Source organism: Macaca thibetana, chromosome 6 (assembly GCF_024542745.1).
Source record: "Macaca thibetana thibetana isolate TM-01 chromosome 6, ASM2454274v1, whole genome shotgun sequence".
Lineage (NCBI taxonomy): Eukaryota > Metazoa > Chordata > Mammalia > Primates > Cercopithecidae > Macaca > Macaca thibetana.
This window is the reverse complement of record NC_065583.1, coordinates 28,897,847-28,915,362: the sequence shown is the minus strand read 5'-3', so window position 1 is coordinate 28,915,362 and position 17,516 is coordinate 28,897,847. Positions and strand designations below refer to the sequence as shown.

Sequence of the window (17,516 nt, the reverse complement as noted above, 5' to 3'; positions counted from 1 at the left end):
TCCACAGACCTGGGACAGTAAAGAAGAGTCTTAAGTCAGCAAAGTCGGTGTCCCTGCAGGTTCCTAAAGTTTTGCCACATTCAGGGCTGATCCTGGTGAAGGAAAGGGGAATAAACCTCTGGAGGCATTTGAGGGGGTAGTAAGTCATCCCCTAGTTATCAAAGAGAAAGCATTTATTTTCCTATTCAATAGTATTTTTGAGCATCTACTCTATCGCAGGCACTGGAGATACAACATAAATTAAGACAGATGTGTCTTGTCCCTCATAAATTAAGTAGATCTTCAAATTCTAATTGTTAACTATTCCCTTGGGTTACATAACTTATAAGTAATCTATAATTCATACATTTCCTGAAATTATTAACACTATTATCAATAATTCTAATAACAAAATCTCTATATATTTAGAGTACTTTATGACTGTCACAAAATTCAGGATTTCCTAAAACAACCCTGGGAAATCTTCATCTCCATTTTGTAGTTGAGAAGACTGAGGCTCAGAAAGAGTGCCTGACTTGCCTAAGTCCAAACAGTAGTCTTTCAAGATGTGGTCTGAAAACTACTAGCATTTGAATTTCTTGGGGAGGTATTTTTTGAAAAGGGACTTTTAGCAGCCAGCTCACTTTCCACTGGATCACAGCCTATGGAGGTGAACTCAGGAACCTTTGTTTTTCACTGGTTCTAGTTCATAAGGTATATGAACTAACTGCCATATCCTTAGTTCATTTGGGGTTTTAACTCAGATCTTCTGAGCCTTTTTACACTTTCTACCCTATCATGGTGACAGCATGACCTGGGAGAAGTGCTGTCTCTTGGTAACCTGAAGCATGTTTGAGACTTAGTGTATCTTTCTCAGTACTTGCCTAGCTAAATGCTTCCTTGGAAAGGAAGCCTTCAGAATGCTGATTCAGGTTTTTTTTTGTTTTGTGTTGTTTTAAACATCAACCATCCTTCACCCATAAAGGCTGACCCCTTAAAAGCGCAGCACTGCTGTGAAGTGCTCAGATCACCATGAGTCTCTTGCTTTTTGCTGGTGGCAGCATTTTGTCCCTGGAGTTTTCTGTTTTGACAGCTCATCAGAGCCCTGGAAGGTGGCAGGAACCTCACTGTTCAATTAAACCTTAAGTGTCAACAGGGCATGAAGAGGAGAAGGAGGGACCTATGTAGAGGCAGATGAAATAAATGAGCTTTAGCAAGCTGAGTAGCCATTTTTCAAAAGTCAAGAGCTTCCCAAGATTTCAAGCATGGTGCCTAGATGCAGTGGGATACACTGTATTCTCAAAGCTCTGGTTTGCTTGGTTTACATGTATAGATGGTCTCCAACTTAAAATGTTTTGTCTTACAAATTTTTGACTTTAGGGATTCATTGGAATATTAAATGCATTTTTGACTTATGATATTTTCCACTTATGATGGGTTTATCAGGATGTAGCCCCATCATAAGTTGAGGAGCATCTGTATTGTTCTTTATAAATTATTAAGTGTTCCACAAAATAATGATCAGTTTAACAAATATTAAATACCTATTATGCTACGGGCATAAAGATTATAACTGCAACCCTGCCCTAGTAATGAAGCACTTAGCAGGGACTACAGACTTTTAAAAAGTAATTTAAAGAGCAATGTGCATTTCCATGGAGACATTAAGAAAGGTATTCTGACACCATACACAAGGTAAGTTAACATCACTCAGAGCTTCTCGAAGTGTGGTCCGAGAGCTACCTGGTCAGAAACCCCAAAGGATATTTGTTGGTAAAAATACACAATGACTGGATCTACCCCTAGACACTCTGGGGATGGGACTTAGGAAACTATTTTTTAAACAAACAGAAAGAACTCCTTAGGTCATTCTTTTGCACACAGAAGCTGAGAATCACTGAATAGGGAATATTGGAAGATGCCAGGAAGTTATCAAGGAAGTCCTTTGTGAAGAAATGGTATGGGTGCAAAATGAAGTTTGAAGATTAAGGTTTAAAATAATGGGATTTGGGCAAAAGCTTCCCAGAAGGAAGTGACAGCATTCAAGAAGATCCAACATGATTGGAAAGGAGGCAGAAAGTCCTCTGTGGCTGGAGAATAAGGAGAAATATGGAGAGGCAGAGATAAGGTCAAGATCCAGATGTAGGGTCATGTCAGTATTGCAAAGGATTGGATTTTATTTTAAACCCCTGAAGGGTTTTAGGTGAAGATGGAGCATAGGTAAATTCCTATTTTAAAACAAAAAGCATGAAGAGTTTTGGGATCTCCAGAGAGGATGTTGGGCTATGAGGAGGAGGTTGTGGCAATAATTTGATGAGAAATAATGCTACCTTGGATTAGATCAGAGGCCATGAGAATGGAGAGAAATGATTGGATTCAATAAGTATCAAGGAGGTAAAAATCCAGAGAATTCAGGGTTCTTGTAGAGACAAATTGCCACCATGAGCATGTAGACTCTCCCTCCAGCTTTGAGTATAGCAGTGGAGAGGATCTGTTGCTGCAGTGATAAAAACATGCTCTATTTCATGGGACCTCCTGCCAACTCTCTCCCTGTGGCCAAGGACATGATTTGGTTTGGATAAGAAAAGGCTGACTGGGGTAAAATTCTCAGTTCAAGGGGTCAGAAGACCTTCAGTTTGTTTGAGGCTCTGGCTTTAATCTCTTAGGCCCTGGCAGGATGGCCAAGAGCAGGCTAATTCACTGTTATATGACAGCAGATGAGTTCACTTGAGAGCGATTATCCCTGCCCTCAGGACTCACTCTTTGAAATATGGGTATGTGAATGTGATACATACGAGGGAAAAAGTGGAAGAATGCAGTGACTATTTAGATATTAAGAGTGAAGGTAAGGAGAAAAGTCTAGAAGGATTCACATGAACTAGTTTGGATACCTGGATGGATGGGGTTACCATTAACTGAGGTAAAGAAATCTACAGAAGAAAATGAGGTTTTACAAATAAGGCAAGTTCAATTTGGGGCATCTAAACTACAATGCAAGACATGCAAATAAGAATGTTTAGTGGGTGATGGGTTACAGAATTTCACGATTTTGAAAAGAGGTCCAAGTCAGAGGTATTGCATGTCATTTCGAAAACTACCTTAAAACTTTTAAACAAATGAATGGCATATGAATAAATAAAATTCAACTAACAAAAGCTGTTGTTTATAGCAAAGTGCCAGCCTCATTTCGAAGTGCTTTATTTAATCTTCATCCCAATTCTATGGAGTAGATACTCCTATGATTCCCATTTCAAAGATGAGGACACTGAGGTACAGAAAGTTTGGGCATCTTGTCCAAGGTTACACAGGCAGCAAATAGCGGGGATAATAGCACTGCAACCCTTACAGTCTGGATCTATTGCCTTTGCTTTCAAAATGAGTTTCTTCTGCTTGTCACAAACACAGCCAATGCCATAGCTGCCGGGCCATCCTCCATCAGATTTCCCCTCTCCCTCACTCTAGAGCTTCTAAATGTCTTGACCAGAGATCTTGCTTTATTGATCTTTTATTTGTTATTTTATAAGTAAAGACACTGAGGGACAGAGGGATAAAATAACTTCCATAAAGTCACATTGTTGGGGAGTGGGTGAGCTGGCATTTGTCTCTGCTATTTCCCTGACTTACAAATTTAACTTCTACATATACTCATTACACAAAACCATAATTTTTAGTGCAACTTTTTGATTACTACCAGGGTAAAAAGGAAGAATGGGCATTGGTCTGGGAAGTAGGTAAAGTGAATTATGGTCTAGGAATTTTTTAGTTTTTAAGTTCTGGGATACAAGTGCAGAATGTGTAGGTTTGTTACATAGGTATACATGTACCATAGTGGATTGCTTTACTTATCAACCCATCATCTAGGTTTTTAGCTCCACATGCATTAGCTATTTGTCCTACTGCTCTTCCTCATTTCATTCCCCACCCCATGACTGGCCTCCATGTGTGTTGTTCCCCTCCCTGTGTCCATGTGTTCTCATTGTTCAACTCCCACTCATGAGTGAGAACATGAAGTGTTTAGTTTTTGTTCCTGTGTTAGTTTGCTGAGGATTATGGCTTCCAGCTTCATCCATGTCCCTGCAAAGGACATGATCTCATTCTTTTTTATGGCTGCATAGTATTCCATGGTGTATATATACCATATTTTCTTTAGTCTATCAATAATGGGCATTTGGGTTGGTTTCATGTCTTTGCTATTGTAAATAGTGCTGCAATAAACATCCATGTGCATGTGTCTTTACAGTAGAATGATTTATATTCCTTTGGGTTTATAACCAATAATGTGATTGCTAGGTCAAATGGTATTTCTAGTTCTAGATCCTCGAGGAATTGCCACACTGTCTTCCACAGTGTTTGAACTAATTTACATTCCCACAAACAGTGTAAAACTGTTTATTTCTCCACAGCCTCATTAGCATCTATTGTTTCTTGACTTTTTAATAATTTTCACTCCAACTGCCATGAGATGGCATCTCATTGTGGTTTTGATTTGCATTTCTCTAATGATCAGTCATGTTGAGCTTTTCTTTTTGTATGTTTTTTGGCCACATAAATGTCTTCTTTTGAGAAGTGTCTGTTCATATCCTTTGCTCACTTTATGATGGGGTTGTTTGAGTCTTGTAAATTTGTTTAAGTTCCTCATAGATTCTGGATATTAGACCTTTGTCAGATGGGTAGATTGCACTCATTATTTGGGTTGGTTTTCACTCTGATGATAGTCTCTTTTGCTCTTTAATTAGATCCCATTTATCAATTTTGGTTTTTGTTGCAATTGCTTTTGGCATTTTCATCATGAAGTCTTAGCCCATCCCTATGTCCTGAGTCATACTGCACCTGGCTTTTTTTGTAGGGCTTTTTGGTTTGGGTTTTTACTTTTAAATCTTTAATCTATCTTGAGTTAATTTTTGTATAAGGTATAAGGAAGGGGTCAAGTTTCAGTTTTATGCATATGGCTAGCCAGTTTTCCCAGCAACATTTATTAAATATGGAATCTTTTCCCCATTGCACTTTTTTTTTTTTCAGGTTTTTTGAAGATCAGATGGTTGTAGATGTGTTGTGTTATTTCTGAGGTCTCTGTTCTGTTCCATTGGCCTGTATGTCTATTTTGATACCAGTAGTTTTGGTACCAGTAGTTGGGTACCAGTAGCTGTTTTGGCTACTGTAGTCTTGTAGTAAAGTTTGAAGTCAGGTAGCTTGATGCCTCCAGCTTCGTTTTTTTTGCTTAGGATTATCTTGGCTCTATGGGCTCTTTTTGGTTCCATATGAAATTTAAAGTAGTTTTTTCTAACTCTGTGAAGAATGTCAATAGTAGTTTGATGGGAATAGCATTGATTCTATAAACTACTTTGGGCAGTAGGGTCATGTTCATGATACTGATTCTTCTTATCCATGAGCATGGAATGTTTTTCCATTTGTTTGTGTCATCTCTTATTTCTTTGAGCAATGGTTTGTAGTTCTTGAGGAGGTCCTTAGTCTAGGAATTTTGATTAAATATGTGATGTTAGATATATATTTGGTTCTTCTTATCTTTAAGACAGTGTATGAAGCCTATCTTTAGACAGCCTATCAAGATTTAGGACTTTTATGATTTTTAAAATAAATTATTATAGAAAGAGGAAAAATATTGGGCCACTACAGAAAGCATCAAAACTAGCTTTAAAATACTGCATTATTGTTGTTAAGTAGAAACTTCTTTAAATGTAATATCCCACTTGACCCTCCCCACCAGCGTTTGAGGTGGTACTATCATTAATCATCCCTGCCCCCATCATTTTACAGAAAAGGGAGCTTACCCTTATTATTAAGCTTACCTTTAAATAAACAAGCTTCTCAAGGACACACACAGGTACTGAAGGACAGAAACATTTCAAGTCCAGGTTTATCTAATGCCCAAACTCTTAAACAATATGTATCATTTCTTGTTGATTTATTGTAGAAGTGATTCCATTAAAATTGGGGTTTGATCAAGAGACAATTGGCTCAGGTAAATTTACCCTGGCAAACTGTTTGCATAAGACCAGTGAGCGAGGTATGCCACACAATGAAAGCACTTCTTCCTTAATGAGAACAGGGTTATTCACGCCTCTTCGTCTGCTCTAAGTTCTCCAGCTTGCTCCTGATTACGCTAAAAAACACTGCAGCAGGTTCTACTACATTGACTGTGTATTAGGGAGAAGTACAAAGCTGACCATTTTGACTGTGATTTGGACCTTGGGATAAAAATAGGTGCTAGGAAACATGTAATATTGTATTGGATAGAGAGAGTTAAGTTTACACAAATATACCTCTTCATATGGACTCACAGCAAGGTCCTCTGCCTGCTTCTTCACTAGACTTATTTTTAATTTTGGCATTTTGAATTCTTACATTTTAAAATGATCTTACATATTCTCTGGATTTTAGCATATGTCTGGGAGAATCTTTAGTTGAACAATAAACAGAATGAACAAATGAAAGGTTAGGAAAAGAGAAAACAGGCAGGACTGGCACTATGGGTGAAATAAGTGATGGTATAATTTCTGGTTGCTTGAAGGCTTTTCTTACCCTGATTGCATAGCTTTAATTGCCTCAATTAGTGAGTCATTTGGTCCTTGGGGTACTTCCTCTTTGAAAATGAAAATGACCATTAAAGTCCAGAAACAGCCATTCATGGCTTAGTATCAATTAGTTTATGCAATTTTCTTCCTAATTTTTAGACCAGTTCCTGAATTAGAAGAGCCTAAAGAATCATGTCATACAATCTCTCACATCAGTGAAGTCACTGAGGGCTAGGAGAGGGCAGTAGTTTGATCAAAAATTCACAGGTTGTTTTATAATCAGCCTTATAACCCAAATATGAAGACTGTCAGTGCACTGCTATTCTCATCGATACTGTGCTGACGCAGCTGTGAAAGTACATGAAAATTGTGTTATCAAATGATGTTATTGGCACAACATAATGTATAGTTAAGAGTGAGATGGAGATAATACTTTTAAAAAATATTTAACAACATCAAACTATCGATTGAAGAGCTCAGAGAACACCAAACAGAATAAATACTGAAACAAACAAGCATACATGCCTGGACACATCATATTCAAATTGCTATAAGCTAAAGAGAAAATTTTGAAGGCAGACAGAAAAAAACAAAGACCTTCTATACAGAATAGCAAAATTAAGAAGCAGAACATACTTCTCATGAGAAACTATGCAAATCAGAAGACAAGGGAGTGACATCTTTAATGTGCTGAAATCAGGTGAAGTGAAATAGAGCACCATTTGGATTGATAATCAATGTTCATTCAACAAAGAATGGTAGATCGGGACCGGGAGCGGTGGCTCACGCCTGTGATCCCAGCACTTTGGGAGGCCAAAGTGGGTGGATCATGAGGTCAAGAGATTGAGACCATCCTGGCTAACATGGTGAAACTCCGTCTCTAATAAAAATACAAAAATTAGCCAGGCATGGTAGGAAGCACCTGTAATCCCAGCTATTTGGGAGGCTGAGGCAGGAGAATTGCTTGAACCTGGGAGATGAAGGTTGCAGTAAGCCAAGATTGCAGAGCAAGGTTACGTTTCAAAAAAAAAAAAAAATTAAAAAAAAAATATATATATGTACATATAAATAAATACAAAGAATGGCATATTTGTCAGTTCTAGGATTATTAGGGGAATTTTTATTTTTGAGGAAGCACATTTAATATCTAACAAGTAAAATAACAATATAAAATAGTAATTATAATCACCAACATATTTTGTATAATTACTATGTAGTAGGAAAATGTTTTCAGATGTGCTCTCCCATAAAATAATTGTTAAAATCATTGTTAAAATTTAGGGGAGTGGTTCTTCTTTGATGAATAAAGAATCCAGAAAGTTTCCTGGAGGTCATGGCAAAAATATCTATTTTTTGTTTGGTTCTTATTCCAGGAACTAGAGAGCAAGTATGGGCCTAAGTAAAAAAAAAAAAAAAAATAATAATAATAATAATAATAATAAAATAAACCTTCTCCATGTCCAGCAATGATATAGTTGTACTGAAATGCAACATAGGTAAGCCTCAGGAATATACATGACTTTTTATATTTCTTGTAGTCTTTGTTACTTTTTAACGTTACTCAAATTATTAAAAATAATTATTTAAAACACTTTACTTATGTATGTTTAGCCATGGTCACTAGGTGAGACAATCACTGTTTCTCATGATTTTCAAGGCAATATGTCTTAAGTGCATAAAAACCCAGACTTCAAATCTTCAACTCCATTTTGCTGGGCTATTACAAGAACCCTGTTTCCCAGGGGGTCATTGCCTTCCTCTTGACAATAAAGTTTATCTTTATGAAGGCCAAAACCGTGTATTTTAAAAAACTAAGTGCTTACAATATTCCAGGAACTGCACTTATCACTTTGTAAACATTTTCTCATCTAAGCACTATGCATTCCTATAAAGTCAGACTCTCCTATTTCAAGGATGAGGAAACTGAGGCTAAATGAATTTCTCAAAGTTACAGAGAGTCCACAGCATTATAACAAAGATTGTAAAAACCTGAGTCTGAAGCCTATGCACTTAACCAAAATATTATATTGTTCTAAAACACTGACCTACCCGATACTGAACTCTATAGCAGTGTGTGGGGCACAAGTACTCACCCTATTTTCCTGAGATGGTAGCCCACAGCCAGAATTTAGTGGCACTCATAGGACTGTAATCACTCATAGGACTGTTACTTATTTAAATAACTTGTGTTATTTAAACTAGATTACAGTCCTATGAGAGCCCTTAATCACTTAACAAATATTGAATAAGTTTGCACCTGACATTATTTAGCTTTATGATATAGCAATTTTATTGCTAGTGCAGCTCAAGAGTTTTTAGCCATATATCCCAGTCGGTTTTATTTCATCTGTGTTTTCCAAATTGTAGTCCAGGGAACACATTTGTTAAGACCACTATGGCACTGAGCAAAACTGCAGATTCTAGGACCTGATCCAGACCTCCTAAATCAGATTTACTAGGGAGAAGGTAGAGGAATCTGCATTTCTAAGATGTTCCCTAGATAAATCTTGCCTATACTCAAGTCTGAGAACCACTGTAATAAACTATAATCATTAGAAGATAAAAAAGGGTGGCGGGGGGTGTGAGGGGGAAGAGAAATGGTCTAGAACACTGACATTAAATCTTAGTAGTTCTTTCACCCACCAAATGCTTCTTAGAACATATTCTTTCTAAACTATTAAGATTTTCTTCCTCATTATCACGAGGTTAACTTTTATTTTCTTCCAACTAGATGCCCTAAATTTCCCATCTTGTTTCTAGTAAAACTCCTATCTGAATGACCCATTTTTGAAATAAATCAGATTTGTTTGTATGCTTAAGAATTTCTAAGATTCTACAACTGGCTGTACATTATCATTTTTACAGCAGAGTTGCCACATGGTTCCAACTTAAAGCAGAAGAATAAAAATGCCTGCCACTCTCCTGCTCCCTATTCAAACACATGTGTCTCAATTAATTTTTTACAGCCTGCTTTCTTTCCAAGTACTAACCTGAGAAGATTTACTGATCCCAACTAGCTGTTGCTGACAATTTGGTTTTCTGTGTGAATGAGGAATTGCATCTCAGCAAATAACTGGATTGTGTTTTGCAACAGATAACATAAAATACTTAAGAAGCTAGGAAGCTGCATGTATCCAATATTTCTGTAATTAACAACGTTCTGTGCTGTGAATTCTGAAGTTTTGAGAAGGCCACATTCCTTATGCTCCAAATATTAATGGCCCATTGTAGAGCTTTCCAGAAAAGAGAGCAGAAATAACCACTGAAGTGCACAATTCTGAGCTTACTGATCCCTCAGTGTATGTCACCTGTCAGATTCACAAAACAAGTTAGAACGCAATCAGCCCTTTCTACTCAGAGGTGACTTTACCCTATAGGACACTGTAGCCATCTCTGGAAGCATTATTGGTAACTTTGTAGAAGTACATAGTCATGTTGCAATAAAAATTCTCTCTCTATATTAAAACCTAAGCCAGAGATTGACACAGAAGACTACATCTCACTTTTCCTTCTCCACTTAAAATCATACCTACTATCCTTAGGACTGGAAATAGACTTATATCTAATAACAGTAGGTAGCTTTTTATTAATTTATTTTCATTTTTATATCATAAGAAATAAAATCAGAAAAACTTACTCCAGCTTTTTCCACCCAGAAAAATCACTTTCTCTTCTATACTTACTGAAACGTGAACTGTTTTTATCCCTAGTGGGTACACCTCTTGCTTCTTATTACCTGATTTTTAACAGATGTGGTATAACATTCAGCAAACAGAGTACTGTGTACTGAGTGATATACCAGGCTGTTGTGTTAAATGAAATGAGCATGGCTTTTGCCTTTAGGTACCTTAGAATTTAGTGGCGCTAACAGAAATACAAATTTTCACAAAATTCTAAGTGTGCGAGTGTTAGAAAGCAGAGGTAGATGATAATGCAGAGGCCTAAAGCAGAGAGATCTGACCAAATCAGAGAAGTCAGAGATGTCCTTGAAGAAGCAAAAGCAGAACCAAAGTCCGAAGGATGGAGTAGGCATTAAGGCGGCACAGATGGTGCAGAAGAGAGCTCCACATAGGCAGCACAGCACAGAAAATCCCTCGGCAGGAAAGATGCTCAAAAGGTAAAGGTGGATAGGGTGGATCACCCACAAAGAGACAGAGAGGGGGTTGATGCAAGATGGCAGGACAAATATATTCAGGGCTTTCTTTTCTCTCTTTTTTTCAAATGAAATTTTTTTAATGGAAGAAGTCATAATGCACTTCTATTCGTTTATCATTCAGCTTCAACAATTATTAACTTACAGCCAATACTTATTTTATATATAATTTCTCTTGCACTTGTCCTCAACCTGGCTTATTTTGAAGCAAATCCAAGGCATATTTTTTCTTCTATAAATACGTCAGTTTTCATTTCTCAAATATAAAGTCTCCTTTAAAAAATTTAACCACAAAACCATTTTCATACTTAGAATATAAACAATATTATAAATATTAAATCTAGTCAGTGTTCAGATTTTCCCAACTTTTACGTATAAACAAATATATGTATATGTGTATAGATGGATAATTTTTTATAGTTTAAAATTTAAATAAGGTCCATGTACTGTAATTGGTTGATATATCCCCTAAGTGTTGTTTTCTCTATAGGTTCCTTCTACATTTTTGGGTTTTTTAAAAATTGATTTTAAATTGGTTTTATTAAATTGTCCAATTTAAATAGGACATTTTGTCCTATAAAATTTCTCATGGCCTGAAATGTGGATCGACTACCCATGGTATTATTTAATACATTCCTCTCTCTCCTGTATTTTCTGTAAATAATTGGTGGATTAGGGGCTTGATCAGATTCTGCATTGACCATTTGGCAAGAATAACCTCATGGTGGCTCCCTGTAATTCAAGGGGTTGTCTCTCCTTTTGGTTCACAGCCATTGAGGATCATGGCCTAGACCATTATTTCCTCAGGATACACAAAATCGTAACCAAGTTCAATCATTCTGCATTCATTTACTAGTTGAAATACTCCTGTTAAAAAAAAAAAAAAAAAAAAAACACAAAACTTTCCTCCTATTAACTATTTGGTCCCTGACATATAGTTTGTAAATGGAAGGAAGATATAGTTTGTAAATGGAAGGAAGATAATATGGTTGATTCTTTCCTTTAATTTACAAGTTGTCAAAATAATGATCAATGAGGGCTTTTAAAGTATCATTATAAACAGAGATTTAAACCTGTTTGCATTTCAATTCAGTTAATAGTCAATACTCAAATTTTTTCACCTTTAGGCAATAGAAAGTACTTCAGGTAATAATCTGTGGTCACTTCCTTGCTTTCAGGTATGACAAAATGTTTTGAGTTCAGCATGTCCATTAACTATGCCAGATATGAATTTGGCCATTTATGTAAGAAACGTTGGCTCCTTTATGGGAAATAGTATTTGCAGATTACAATACAGGTAATAATAGTGCTGGGGGATCATTGTTTTTAGGCCTTTTCATGGATAAAGTTTTGTTTTAAAGATGTAATATTTCTTCTGTTTATTCTTTCAATTCATATTTGAGATCACAGGGTTTTTACCTAATCTTTCAGTCTTCCATGTGTATCTCCTTTCTCCCACATTAAGAACCCTGATTTTCATGGCACTGAAATAATCACTTTTTGCTGTAATCACCTAATGGACCAGAGAAAAGTCCCAATGTGACTCCCAACATTATGATTGCTTAAAACCATTTTAAGTCCTGTTGCAGTCTTGCTTGTCCATAGGGCATATACTCCTAGGAATATATGGTCAAATCACATTGTTTTTGGTCACTTGTTTAACTCTATTAGTTGTGCCTCTAATTTGATATACAAGTTTACGTGTTTCATCTTGCTTTAGATTTTAGCATTTTTTTAATTTACTTTTGTTTCATTGTTATGTAATTATGTGTATAAAAAATTAAATATACAAAACATCCCAACCCATATAATGATTTCTATTTGATGATAATTTTTTAATAAAATATATAAGCAAATACCCATTTATGTTTCAATGTCCTCCTTTTCATGGATAAATGGTAGCGTACTTTATGTACTTTTCTTCACCTTGTCTTTTACACCCAATATATGCTGGAAATCATGTTATAGTAGTATAAAGAAATATGCCACATTTTATCTTACAGCACCCCAAAGGGTAAATGTATTATAGTTTATTCAACCATTTTCCACTTGATAGACACATAGGTGGTTTCCTGTCTTTCCATTGCAGTTGTTCATTTCATAATGTGTTACACATATCTTTTCATATTTTTTGCTAGATTCCTGCAGGTGGATGCTGGGTAAAAATATACAAATATGAGAAATTTTGGGCTGGACATAGCGGCTCACACTTGTAATCTCAGCACTTTGGGAAGCCAAGTCGGGAGGAATGCTTGAGCCCAGGCATTTGAGACCAGCCTGGACAACATAGTGAGACTCTGTCTTTATTAAATTAATAATTTTTTAAAAAATAAAGGTTTATACGTATTGCCCATATACCCTCCATAGGGTTTGTAACAGTTTGAATTCCTACTAACAGTATTCCTACTAACAGTATGTAAGAATAACTTTTTTTCACATAGCCACATCAATGGAGTATGTTTTCAAACTTAGATCTTTGTTCATCTGAAAGGTAAATAATAGTACCTTGACAGATTGAAGAGAGCCAAGAGTGGAAAGGGTAGACCAATCAAACGATATAGATATGGTACGATTGACAATTGGAATAAAGTTAAGGTCACAATATTCAGGAGGAAAAATGATAGGACTTGGTACAGAATCAAACTCAGAGACAGAAAGGAAGGGAGTACCAGAATAAATCTTTTCAAAAAGCCAAAATAGTCTGGGCAACATGGTGAAACCCCATCTCTACAAAAAATACAAAATTGAGTAGGGAGTGGTGGCACACCTGTAATCCCAGCTACTCGAGAGGTTAAGGCTTCAGTGATCCAAGATTGCACCACTGCACTGCAGCCTGAGCAACAGAATGAGACCCTGTCTCAAAAAATGTAATAATGATAATAAATAAAATAAAAACACAGGAAATATTTTTTTTATTTGTAGTTTTCTCACCGCCATTTTAAAAAACAACTTTTAAATGCTTTCTTCTCTATGTGGAACACTATCTTTCTTCTAGTTGTAGAATAGTTTTGAGTGAAATGTTTGTAAGACATGAAAATACATTTACTAGAGAAAATTGTGCTGAAAATATATGAATGGGTCAAGATGAACATATGATATTTGAAATGGTCTTAAGGTTTTGTTTGCATAAGGCAATTTTCTAGGTTTAAATTAAATTTGGCTTAAAGCTGACTTTTTGTATGTTTTAAGTTCAACCTAAAGATTTCTCCATACATAATAAACTGCAAGCCAACTTGATGTGTAAAGAGATTATAACCTACATGTCTAACAAGTAGCAGAGTCTTAGCCAATCACAGTCGCCAAATGTCAGTCAACCACAGTCAGCCAAATGTTCAAGTCAGGTTGAAATAAGGGCAATGTCTATTTGTAACCCATCTAGCTGTTTCTGTACCTCACTTGATTTGAGAGAGCCGGGTGGGAGGGGTTCCCTGGAGACACTCCAACCAGCCTGCCCACTGAAGTGGAGACTCGGGAAGTTCATGACATTTGCAGCAGAGAGGAGCCTGGCCCCTCCTCTTCCTGTGGAACCTGGGATTCGAACGGCCAGGCAGGAAGCACTCTAGCAGGGACAGTGGCTTAGCAAGAGTCCCTGTTTCCTCCTTTTCTTCCTTTTCACCCAATAAAACCCTGTCTTACCATTCAAATTGTCTGTGAGCCTAAATTTTTGTGGCGATGAGACAAAGAATCCCATCTTTAGTGGAACTAAGGAAAAGTCCTGCAACATGTGGACCGTATGCCACTTTCTTTTTTTGGTCCATAAATTTTATTCAACCATGAGATAGCCCTGGTTTTCCTCTGAACCCACTCTAGATCCTAGGGGTTGCCTGATTTGTGAATCATTCTTTGCTCGGTTAAATTCTGTTAAATTTGTCTAAAGTTTTTCTTTTAACAGGTGGTATTACAAGCGGAATCTGAAGTAGAGCTTCCAGTGACCCCCAGGAGGATCGTGTGGCCAAGCAAGGTACCTGATGAGCCCACTGTGTCCGCTGCTGTCTCACAACAACTAGGGAAGGTAAGTTTTTTGTCAATTTTGAAAACTTTAGAGATTTGTATTTTGAGCTATCTGAGTTTGTTCAAGCAAATTTTTTATCCACACTGGGCTAAAAATTAGGACATAAACTGGACTGATTCTAGTTTTGGATTGAATCCAAAAACGAACCCGATTGGATCTTGATATAAGCCTCCAATATATAGGTGGGTCACACATAAACTGGCAGCAATGGCAATACTGCAAGGGTGCAAATTCTGGCTTCCAGAAATTCATAGGGATTTTGTGTTCTATTCTTTTTGTTTCTTTTTCTTACATGCTTAGAGATAGGGAAATCTCATTGGCTAAGTTGATCACAAAGATCACAGAGGCAAAGCCAAGATAGAGTATAAAAATGTTAATTTCTGAAGGACTTACTCTACCCTTCATGCTATACCTACCTTTACATATATGTAGGTATTAGGCTCCAGAGGCAGCAAATACTTACTAAAATGGCAAAACATAATTACTAAACATAATTTTAAATTATGGTGGAACATTCCAAATGAACAACATTACACTTTAAGAAATGCATTTACAAATGACAGCTCCCAAAGTAGGCTCACCCAGGGATGCCTATTGATGTGTAGAAACTTATAAAAAGATTTTGATATTTTTATTGTCCCTTTTAAAAGACTCTTTACGAAAGGCAAATAGAAAGCATGAGTGACTAATTGATTTTAAAACTTTGACTCTGTTAACCTGTTGGTTTAGTTACTATCCTGAACTAAAGGCAAAAAGCAAGTTGGATAAAAGTTTATACATAATGGGCCCTCAGGTAAATACACAGGCTTGCTTCTTTCTCAGAGCTATTCGTGCTGAGTCCAGGTGTAGATAATGTTTTCTTTGCCTTCTTTCTTAATGGACTCCACCCTAAACTGAGTAATTTTAGCTAAGAAATAGAAGCTAAGTTAAAAAGACCACCTGTGGAACTAAAATTGGTTTCTAAAATATACCTTTCTGGCATTTAGCTGGCTATTTTGAAATGCTTTTGTATAATAAATTTACATTTACAATGGAAATTTCCATTTGTAAGGATGTCTGCTTCTGGGCACTGGGAAGAGAGGGAGGACTGTCACTGGAAATACTTACAATGAAAAAGGCATTGGTTTAAATTTGTGTAACAAGCCAAACTTTGTTAAGGTGCTTTTTCTGGCCATCTTATCTTAACCAGGGCTTCACCTAAACCCTCCCTTCCTTGGTTTTGGCAAATGATGGTATTTAGGCCCGAGCTAGTAAATAGTTTTTAGGAAAGATGAATGGACCCTTAGAAGAATGGATAATGGTTTGTGTCAAGGTTTGTCTGAATGTGAAGTCTCCTTTCCTGTGATAAAAGTTAATCTTCCAAGGTTGCTGGAACACCTAAGGAAAGTATTAAGCATAACTGAGTTCCTTTGGAAAATAGACAAGGAATTCAAAAAGCCTTGCTTTGTTTAACTATTGGTAGCAATAATATACCAAAGTGACATATTTTAGTGTAGTATTTTCTAAACTTCTTCAATAGTCAGCTTTTTAAAAATAACCAATCCAAGTATAATTGTTAAGAACTAATAATGTAGGTAAAGGCAAATGGCATTAAAATTACAATTGAACTTGGAGTTTCAAAACTCTTTCAGCAATTTAAAACCTTAAAGTAATGTTAAATTAAGTAATAGATACTCATTAAATATCTGAATCGTTTCTAAGCAAGTTAAAATCCTGAAACATTAATTGTTAAACATAAGTTGTTTATATATTCCAACATCTTGCTTTTATATAGTATAGAGAAGCAAAATATATTTGCATATGTTAAGAAACAAAGAAGTGAGGAAACATGACTTTCTAAAAATTATAACATTGTTTTCATCTATAAATACTGATATAAAACAGTTCAAAATGGCTCACATCCTAGGATTTTCACTGGAAATTAAGTTTACTAAGAGTTAAATTGTTATTAATGTAAGGTACTGTGAGTTCCTCTTCAAAGGTTTAATTTGTTCAGTTTCCTTATTCTTCATTCCTATAAACAACTCCCTTGTACCTCCTCAACCCTAGTTACTGGCTTAGTTACCTGGTTTGTAAACAACTCTTCCCGCCAGTCCCGACCTGTAACTCACATCCCCCTTTCCTTCCTTATTTGGGAAAATATTCACAAATAGCCATTCAGGTCAACTTAGATTGTGCGGTCTGACCCCAGCCCATGGGGGGAGTGACATAGAGGTAGGGACTGTGTTAGTAATAAAAACCCCTTCCCTCTTTTCTTTGGGGTGCTCTAGAAGTAGCCAAAACTGTGAGCAGCACCCTTCTGCAGAAGTAAACTTTGCCTTGCTCTCTGTTGCCTTTGCCTTTGCTCTCTGTTGGAGTGCTTGTTCTCTTGGCAACTCTAACCTCTTATTTCCAACAACCTAGGTGTTCATCCGGGATCCCATTCTCCTCTGGGGAAGGGTCTCTGATCCCCTCTTATGAGGAGACACGTTCCGCTGCCTCACTGCAGTGGCCTTGGGGGTAAGGAATCAAGACCCACCGAGTTTGACTAATAAACCCAGACTCTCAGCAATGTGGGATGAAAAGGCCTACAGATACCACAGTAACCAGGTAACTTTGTGCAAAAACCAAGGTAAGGAAAACCACAGGGGCGGTGAAGTGCTTCCTTGGTGGTCAAGACATCCTGATAAGTTGAATGTGTGTGAATGGGATGCACAATTGAGTGTGAAGTGAAAGGAGGGTAGTGCAGGAAACCTCCACTGGGGGCGTTAAGCCTCCAGGGCAAAGGGTGCAAGAAATCTCTAGTAAGAGAGGTTGAGCCCCACAGACTCAGAAAACTCAGGGAAACACCTAAAACTTC

At 36.7% G+C, this 17,516-nt stretch overlaps 1 long non-coding RNA gene across 1 annotated transcript in view; it reads left to right on the top strand.

The window, feature by feature from the left end:
* Window positions 1-17,516, top strand: part of LOC126956622 (uncharacterized) — an 89,861-nt gene that overhangs the window by 68,502 nt on the left and 3,843 nt on the right. The window contains exons 2-3 of the long non-coding RNA XR_007726425.1: window positions 14,558-14,677; window positions 17,081-17,274. This is a non-coding gene — a long non-coding RNA (uncharacterized LOC126956622). The remainder of the gene's footprint in view (window positions 1-14,557; window positions 14,678-17,080; window positions 17,275-17,516) is intronic.